The sequence below is a fragment of the Montipora capricornis genome, chromosome 8, assembly GCF_036669925.1.
Source record: "Montipora capricornis isolate CH-2021 chromosome 8, ASM3666992v2, whole genome shotgun sequence".
Taxonomy (NCBI): Eukaryota; Metazoa; Cnidaria; class Anthozoa; order Scleractinia; family Acroporidae; genus Montipora; species Montipora capricornis.
The window spans coordinates 27,639,133-27,648,373 of record NC_090890.1 but is presented as its reverse complement, the minus strand read 5'-3'; the positions used below and the strand labels follow the sequence as shown (position 1 = coordinate 27,648,373).

At 41.8% G+C, this 9,241-nt stretch overlaps 1 pseudogene; it reads right to left on the bottom strand.

The window, feature by feature from the left end:
* LOC138060777 (uncharacterized) overlaps nucleotides 1-9,172 on the bottom strand; it is a 9,472-nt pseudogene extending 300 nt beyond the window's left edge.
* Between the last annotated feature and the right edge of the window lie 69 nt (nucleotides 9,173-9,241).

The window sequence follows — 9,241 nt, the reverse complement described above, 5'->3', positions numbered from 1 at the left end:
TAATATCGTCTGATGTTGTGTTTGGCCTTGTGCAATGCCCTCCAATTTCCTTTACGACAATAATTATGTCTCCCGCAGAAAAAGCTCGTCATGACATTACTCCGACATCCTTTATGCCGCTGTCTGAAACATTGTTCGAGGGTTTCTTTATTCTCCGCAGAAGCGGCGAATTCCTTGAGTCTATGCTTCGGTCTATTCTTGCTTCGCAAATAGTGATAATGAGACACCAGTCTCCGAACGGGATGTCTCACTTGATTTATGTACGTGTGAGCTTGCGGTAAGTTCAGTCTGCTCCTAAAGTAAAAGTGAGCCACAAATGCCATGCGCGGGTATTTGACGAGTTTCTTATTGGCTTTCCTGATGATAAGTCCCGGATATGGGCCTGATTCGCCTTTATCGTACCAGTCCTCTGTCGTTCCTTGCGGCAATAAAAAGAAGTTTAGTGATGCATTACATACGAAGTCCAGGTTGCTCGAAGCATGGTTAGCGCCCACCAGCGTTCCATACCATGGAAACAACCTATAGCTTTGTTAACCAACGGTTAGCGCTAACCAGGCTTCCAGCGACTGGCCCTAATGATTTTAATGGAGAATACGGCTATAAAATGTCTCTTGTGATTGGTAAAGAACCTTCACATTGGTTTTGGCACTTACAACCGGAAGTCACGGTAGCGTTTCTAACCCATCAGCAGTATCTTTAGAGTTTCGCTTCAATTTTGATCTTGGACGCGGTATCGAGGATGTGCATATAAAAGCCTGCGCAATAATGAAAAGATACAGTTCATGTGCGAGCTCCTTCAAATGACATCGGCACGCAACAACCACACGTCAACACAAATGCACGCACAAGAAAACGACCAAAGCATAAGCAATTTGATTGGTTCGTTGGGTCCTTCGTGCCGTTGTCATGATGACATCTACCCGTCAATGTTCATATTTAACCACTGCGGGAGCATTCATGTCTTGTGTCATAAATGTGTTTCGTTTGTGCCCCGTATGATTTTTATGATCTAAATGATGAATTTCATATTTGACCTCCAGTTGCAATCGCCGGCTTACAGTAAAGCCACACCGAAGCCCGAAAGCAATGATAAAGGGAAGCATGTTGTAGCACTGACTTGACGTAAATACTGTATATTTAAGTACCTAAACTGCGATCGGGCTTGCTTTTTTTTTTTTGGGGGGGGGGGAGGGGGGGGGTTCGCTTACATCAAGATCTAGCGTGAAGCCCCTCCCTAACACTCCCCACCCTGCAAACAGTACCTCTTCTGTAGCTCCCTCCTTTTCATTTATTAAGCAGGTTAATTGATGAATTACTGGAATTATTGTGATACAAGGAAAATTCGAGTTAGAGAGTGGTGTTTGTGAGCGGACAGGAGAGTGAATTTAGCGTTGAGGACTGATTAGCTCAGGTTACTTGCTTCGATACTCAAGAGGCAATTAGCTTTCGTCAGATTACGTTTAATGTTTTGATCAAATTTTTGAGCTTGTTAGCTTAGTAGTTAGCAGGAAAAAAGTAGCTACATAACCGTAACACTTTCGGACTAGGTAATCTCACCTATCTTGTAGTCAAAGTTCATGACGGAACTCGAATTCATTATTATCGATTCGGTTGTAGAACTTCCGGTCTTGAAGATTCGATTATACAGTAAAACTTTGGGATCCAGTTCCTCACAACTAACTCTATCGAACTTCAAAATTCCATTCGTTGCCTGTGTCGTTCCCATTCTCCTCTCCCATTTTTCTTGTGATGTGAAGTTTGTCACATGCTGTGGCGGTGTCTCGGCGATATTACAGTGGTCAAAGTCTACGCATGCACCCACCCTGCGAGAATAATTGTAATAAGCTAGTTTTTATTGCTGTTGTTTTTTGAGCTCGTCTCAGTAATTTGTGTCGCTTTGCAGACCCATGTTTTCGGGCTCACGCCAGATTTCATCAAATACAAGTCTATTTTTCACCATTTTAGAGAAAGTTATGGCCTGGATTTTTTAACCCAACAAAGAGCCACAGGTTGCCACTTAGCATGCTTCGAGCAACTCGGTTCAGGCTCTTAAGATAGCCATAAAAGGGGTAGGGAGTCAGGGACTGTTTTCGACTCATCGTCGTCTTAATTAACTACGTGCTCACACGCAAATCACTTGAATCGCTCTGTGTTTGTTTGTTTGTTAGTTTGTTTGTGAGATCAAGTCATTTAAACAAACCTTAGAATATTTTCTTCGTCTCCAGACTCCTTAGAACCAATTTCCCTTGAAAACAAGGCGCTATTTTTAAAACTCCCGATTCTCGTTGTTTTTGCAGAATCATTCGTTGGAGAGATCGTTCGATTTGCGCGCAAAGAAATGTTTGTCCTTTTAGTTCTAAAAACAGGCTCCGTTGTGTTATTTTTCTGTTTACCCAGAATAGGTCTGTAGATCATTATATCAGCCCGGTCACCTGACCCAAAGTCATTGCTGTTAACGTCGTCTCTCTTAACTTTAAGTGCCTTGCGAGTTGTTAAGCTGCTGTCAAGAGACTTTCTCCCAATGTCTCTTAACACATGACTCAAGTTAAAGGTCTCGAGATGATGAAGAGAACTTTGACGCAAAAGCAGCCACAGCATTGCGAGATCAGCTTCTCTCTGGTTATCCAACGCCTCTTCCGAATTATTTCTTTGTGTATTTAAGTCGATATTATTCGCTAATTCAAAGAGCTTTTTCTTAAGGTTAAACGTTCCTTCTGAAGATATCTGCAGCTCTGAATTGTTGTTACTCAATCTCGGAACAATGATTTGATTGTTTCCATGGTTTTTAGCAATGTTATCACGCATGCGCAGTTTATCGTGGCCATTTTCCTTCAGAAATTTCACCAGCAGCGCAGTATTCTCTGATCCAGGATCATGTATATCTATGTCCGCAAGATTTTGGCCTTTTTTGGTGATTTTTTCTAATACCCTTGAGAGATTAAAAGGCTCCGTAAATTCTTTAGATCTGTTGTATTGTCCAGTTGAGTGATTTCCATCAACAGTACTGTTTAAAAGTTTGCTCACAAGTGCACCAAGCAAACTATGTCCTAGGTGACTCCTTCTTTCTCGTGTATTATCTGTTTTCGTATGCGCAACAGTTAAATTAGCACTTTTTTCTCCTTCTGGCTTTGCGGTCTCCTCAATCACAGTCGTTCGACTACCAATAGCTATCCCTGCTTTGTGTTGTGGCTTTTTGTTCTCAGTAAAATTATGAAGAAGATCTACTAGTTGTCTTTCCTTAGCTGTGACGTTCAAAAACTTCACAAAGAAAGGCGGAAGTGTAGTTTTCGCTGCTTTCGTCGCTGCATCTAGATCATTTCCTTTCGAATTATTGTGTTGCAAGTCTTTGCTTGTGGCATTTGTTATTCCTAACCTCCTTGCATGCTTCAGTTCCAAATCCTCTATTTTTTAGTCCATTCCCACTTCTATTCTTAATTTTTCTTTTGCATGTTGTTGAACCCGCTGGACCGATTCCCTCATTTCATCTTCCTCCTCGTCGGTGAAGTCTCCTCTTTCAACTCGCATCAGTTTTTTGTCCGAGTCTTTCGATCCAGATCCCCTGGACTCCTTTATCTTCGTTAGCAATCCATGCTGCTCTCTTCGAATCTCTTCTTTGTCAATACTTTTATCAACTCTCTCGACGCGAGTAAGTTTCCTATTGGCTTCCTCCTCGGAGATGTTAGCTTTTCGTAGAATTTCTTCAGCCACTTTTCCCACTATGTCTGAAGGTGGAAGAAGATGTCTTTCAGAGTCTACAGTTTCATTAACTCGAGTCTTGTTGTCCCTCTTGTCTGCTTCATTGTTTAAACTCGTTTTCAGTGAAGTTCTATTAAGCCCTGCAAAACGAAGTTTCTCTCCTCTTCCTCCAGAGACGTTTACTGTCTTCTGACGTCCATTTGCAGTAAAGGGTTCATTCTGTTTTCTGGTCGTGCCCTCGGGTTTAGCTTTGAAAATTTAAGGGTAATATTTCGTTAGAGCAACATAATTTGAAAAGGTTACTTTTTCAATTTGCGTCAACGACTCAAGGTTGTTACGCCAATAAAGACGAGTGATCGAAAAGCTTCCGTTCATAGCGTTTCGATACCTTCATCAAGCTATTTAGCCTTTTTCGCCCGGTTAACATGATAATAGGGACCTTTATGGATCTGTAACGGATAACACTAGATAGCATCCAATGGGACCCCTCGCGACATTTCCTTTCGTTTTACGCAATGTATATTCCACACCCTTACCGGACTGAGTACAGGAAAAGAAAATACAGTACTGTGGAAATAGTCATTCATTTTAGCAAGAAACAACGTTTTAGTGATCAATAAAACTACCCATGCATTTAGAGGAGTGTTTAAGCACTAACATGGTCACGTGGTTTACGATCACATGACTGATAGTTAACTCAAACACTCGACCAATGAAAAAGTTGTGACAGCGTCGAAATATTTCTGTATTAACACGAGACGCGCAAAAAAGGGGGTCGCTTCACACTCTGTTTATTTCCAATTCAAGCACGGCTGATTATCCAAGATGGCGATTAGATTGCTAGCAGTCCCTTCTCCGTCTGCTTTAGTCACGCAAGGAAACCGAAGTGCCGAGGGGACAATGGGGATAGAGCGCTATCTCCATTTTCCCCTCGGCTTTTCGGTTCGCTTGAGTGACTAAAGTGACCAAGAAGGGACTGGCGATTAACAAACAGCAAGAGACGGAATCCCTAGGGAAAAGATATTTTCAGCGCGAGAAAAAGGGACGGGGAGTTAAAAGAAAAGAACAACAGATAACATCCCATAACGTATTACAGACACATTGCCATAAAGGGATTTTTTTATTGCAAAAATTGTGTAATTTGTGATAATTGTAAATTAGCACAAAATTGCTATATTGCCGTCACGTACAAGAGGGCTGGTGAGCCGTGTTTATAGGGGGCGCAGTGGTTTGTGCGATTTAGGTTTGTGGTTTGCGGGCGTTAGTGGTCTAAAGCCCGGTTTACGCAACAGAAAATTTTCGGCACGGCTCGTGTGAAATTGGCACGGGTGCCTAAAAAGAGATCGGCAAACTTTATTTACACTACACCATTTTACCGTATAAAAAATATCGTGCCAAAAATTTTTGGGCCCGGGTAAGTTCTCTTGTAGACTTGCGCACAATTATAATCAAGAACGTCCGCGTGATTTTGATGGAGAATGAGCAGCCATCTTGAAATATACGCAAAAAACCGCTAGCCTATATGAATTAAGGCTCAAATTTGGCCCTTTAAAGTGTTTACACTACTTGTTCTATCCGAACCATGCCTATTTTTTCAGCACCCGTGCCATTTTTACCCGTGCTCGGACTACCTCGCCGAAGGTCCCAGCACGGGTAAAAATTTTGGTTCGGCACGGATGAAATTTGGTACTGACAGGTTGTTTACATTGCAAATTTTATCCGAGCTGAACCTTTTGTTTTTAGAACCCGTGCCAATTTCACCCGAGCCGTGCCAAAAAAATTATGTAGTGTAAACCGGGCTTAAGTCATTCTACGGTCAGCCGTCGCGGTGTGCACAAGTCCAGTTTTGTTTATGGTGACATCGCACTGAAAAACTTGTTTTATGCCTTCGTTAGGATGTATATGATAGCGTTCTTCTACATTGTAAATAAAAGAGTTCATTACTCAAGAGTAAGAATCTGGTAACAGGTTTGTTCCCATCAGCGTCAAATAAGTGTCTATTTTTAACCAAGTTTTGCGGGAAAATAAACAATAGACCAAAATCAGCAAACTCAATGTTGTATCCAAGTCAAATCTCCCGGGGTTAAGATGTATTTGCAATACAATGTAGCATTCACACTTAAATGATTGGAACAAAACGTTTCATTTCCAAAGGGTTTGAATTGGGTGCAATTTTAGGTTAGCCGATTTGGTTTACACTTTTCTGACGCTGATGGGGGGACTGGGCCAATTTGGGTAACTGTTACTCTTATGGACTCCTGGGCCCGGTTGTTCGAAAGCCGATTAACTTAATCCAGGATTAGCGTAAACTTTGGTTTATTTTCTTCAACTTTTTGGTGAAAGTTTCTTTTGCTTATTTTTGTTCTTCAAGATTGACTTCCTCTAATGTTAAGTTTTGCCTAATATCAGCGTCGAACAGCATTTGGGAATAGAGAAATAAACTCCTTGGTTAATTTTTAATCTGGGGTTAGCGTTAATCGGCTTTTGAACAACCGAGCCCTGGTAAATAGTGTTTTTTCAACAAGAATACCCTTGGGGGTACACTATCCTCCCACGTTGAGCAATACGGGCAAAGTATCCTAAAACTCAAATTATGTACGAGCGGTTTCAGAGTAAAAATGTTGACAGGAATGAAAAGTTGACATTTGAATACTCACCGTGGTATTGTCATCAAAACATCAAACTTGGTGATTTTGCGCATTGTTAAGCACAGTACTGCAAAAATGTGTTCTAAGGGTACGTACACACGGTACCGGACGAATTTTCTACCGGTTGAAAATTCGTCCATTTAGGGGTTCCGTTCACACGGAACCACGCTAAACGTACGAAAATTTAGACGCCTCGCCGTTCAAAAATTTGAACGCCAAAATCGAGGACGAATTTTTAGCCAGTACCGTCGAAAATTTAACTGGTGCGCTGTGAACACCTTGACCGTCTAAATTTTTGCACGGCAAAGGCGTGCTTGCATGGATAAGTGGTAACTCAGCTACTATCCTTAGGCTTTCTCTTTCTTGACGCCATTTTGGATTCGTAAAGTCGCACTCTGCGCATGAACAGATTGTAAAGCCACTGACAAAGGTTAAACTTTAATCCAGTTCGTCAGGTCCGTGTGAACAGAGCAAAAATATTGCACGGTTCCGTGCGAACAAAATGTACGGTCAATTTTCAACCGGTAGAAAATTCGTCCGGTACCGTGTGAACGTAGCCTAAAATGCGTGCCGAGCGATTATATATCCTTTTTTTAGCCAATCAGATACTATTGTTTTGTGGCGTTGTCGTTGCTGTGGAAGTCGTCGTCTCTTCAACTCGCTAATGTCAGCGAGACCGAGCAAACACAAGCATACCAACGAAACAAAAATCCTCTTTAAAGCTTAAAATAAAGTTCTCCACCCCTGTGACATTTTCACACGCTGAAGAAGCCTGCTTAAAAGTTTTGTTTGACTCAAATTGAATTGACACTCAGTTGCACTCGACCTTCTTTTATACATTAAAAGCTGGTTCTTCTTGTGAATTAGCAAGTCCCCTTACCTTTGTGTTTCCTGGGAACTGTTGTGATGTCAAATGGCCTCTTGGCCTGAACAATGACCGAAGTGACAAGAACTTCTGGCTTCATCAGTCTGTCTCGTTCTAGTCCACTGAAGAACGGAAATGTGTAGCAGATGGAATTGCCATTACAGTAGGAATATAGCACTACCAGTGTGACGATAAAGAGGAAAATGCCAAGAGCCACGTTACGTTTTGTAGACGGCAACATAACAGAACGACGCCTTTAAAGAATATCATCAAAAGTTGATTAGTGACAACTTACGTGGCGAATAAAGTCCACGAGAGTTTAATTTAGTGCGCAACAGGCGAGCGAAACGAAAATTGCAAGAATAACGAGGCATGGGCGAGCTCTCCCTGCCTTGCTGACCTCGCGCGCACAACATAACCTCGCGTGAGTGTCCCCTTAAAGAGCTTTCCTTCAGGCAGATTTCAGATCAGTCTTATTTTCAAAACAAGCCTTGAGTTGATGCATTGACAAGAGCAGTCGTCTTCACCAGCCAAGTTGCCCGAGAGGTTTTTCTTGTACTCCGATAATCCTCTCGCATAAAAAGACTAATATTTTAATTCACCCACTTCAATAAGGTTTGATTCAGAGTCTTCTGAAATGGTGAAGCACTTGTGCTGTGCTACATTAGCATGAGACTGGAAATAGTGGAATTACGTCGTAGAACGAATTACCACGGCGAACACTTTTCAAAGATACTGGGATGCGTAATCTAAAGGGAATGCCGGGAAAGACGAAACCGTCAGCCTAGATTTCGCAATCCCGGCGGATAAAAATACCACCCCTACCAGTTACTTCAGAGATTGCCTTTGCATGACGTAGTTTCGAGAATCCTCTGAAATGGTATTCTCGTCGTCTTGAGCTCGAGTACTTATTTCCTTTATTTATTGCCACGATAACATTAAAATTGGTTTGTTGTTTTACTTACCTAAACCCGGCTGACCTCTTGATATTCCTATACAAACAACTGAGGTATCCAAAACTATGCGCTACAATTCCAAGGCTTCGTGAATGCCAAATGATTGTCAATTTACTTCAATTAAGGGAACCCTAGATTCCACCGGAACCAAGGCAATCCCCTTTGAGGTTTAAAGGCAGAATTTCTCAAAAGAAGTCCTTGATATTTTTTTCTGTAAACATATCTTGGATATAATTTAAGACCGCGACACCTTTGAAAATATAAAATTTATCACGGGATGACCTGTTTTCTCCGTCAAATACTCCACCTGTAAAACTAGCTGGTACTGAAACAAATGCCAGCCGGTGATTGTTCAACAAGCGATACAAAAATGCTGTCAGGACTATGAAGATTTAAGGCGCTGTTACACTAGGCAATTTCTCTTGCAACTTGTCTCGCAATTTTGTTGCGACACAAAATGCGCGTTGCGATACAGGTTGCTTGAGTCGTGTTACACTGGGCAACGTTTCTTGCAACTTGTCTCGTTTCGATGATCACATGACGTTAAAGAAACATTTTCATTGGCTGGTGTCGCAAACCGTTGCGGCACAAGTTGCAGGGAAGGTGTTACACTGCGCAACGTGGGAAAAATTATTTGCAACGTTGCGAGACGCGTTGCGGAAAGTAGAACTGACTTCTACTTTTCGCAACAATTGCGGAAACAAAAAATTGCGAGAAATGTGTGTTGCAGAGTATGTTACACTAGGCAATATTTCGTGCAACTGGTGTCGCAACAAAATTGCGAGACAAGTTGCAAGAGAAATTGCCCAGTGTAACAGCGCCTTTAGGTGCGAGAGCAATGTCTCAAAACCATGCTCTCTCACTCCTCCCTTGTTATAAGGAACGAGAGAGCCTGAGTTCGACGTCACAATCCAAGCGCGCCAAGATCAACCGTTGAAAAAACGTGTGTGAGTTATTTTAGTAAATAGAGCGGTTTTCAATTGAGTGTCGAAAGTAATTAGTGAATTACTTTGGTTTTGCATTACTTCACTCAGGGATTGGTTCAAAGTTCTCGCGCCATTTTTTCAACCAATCAA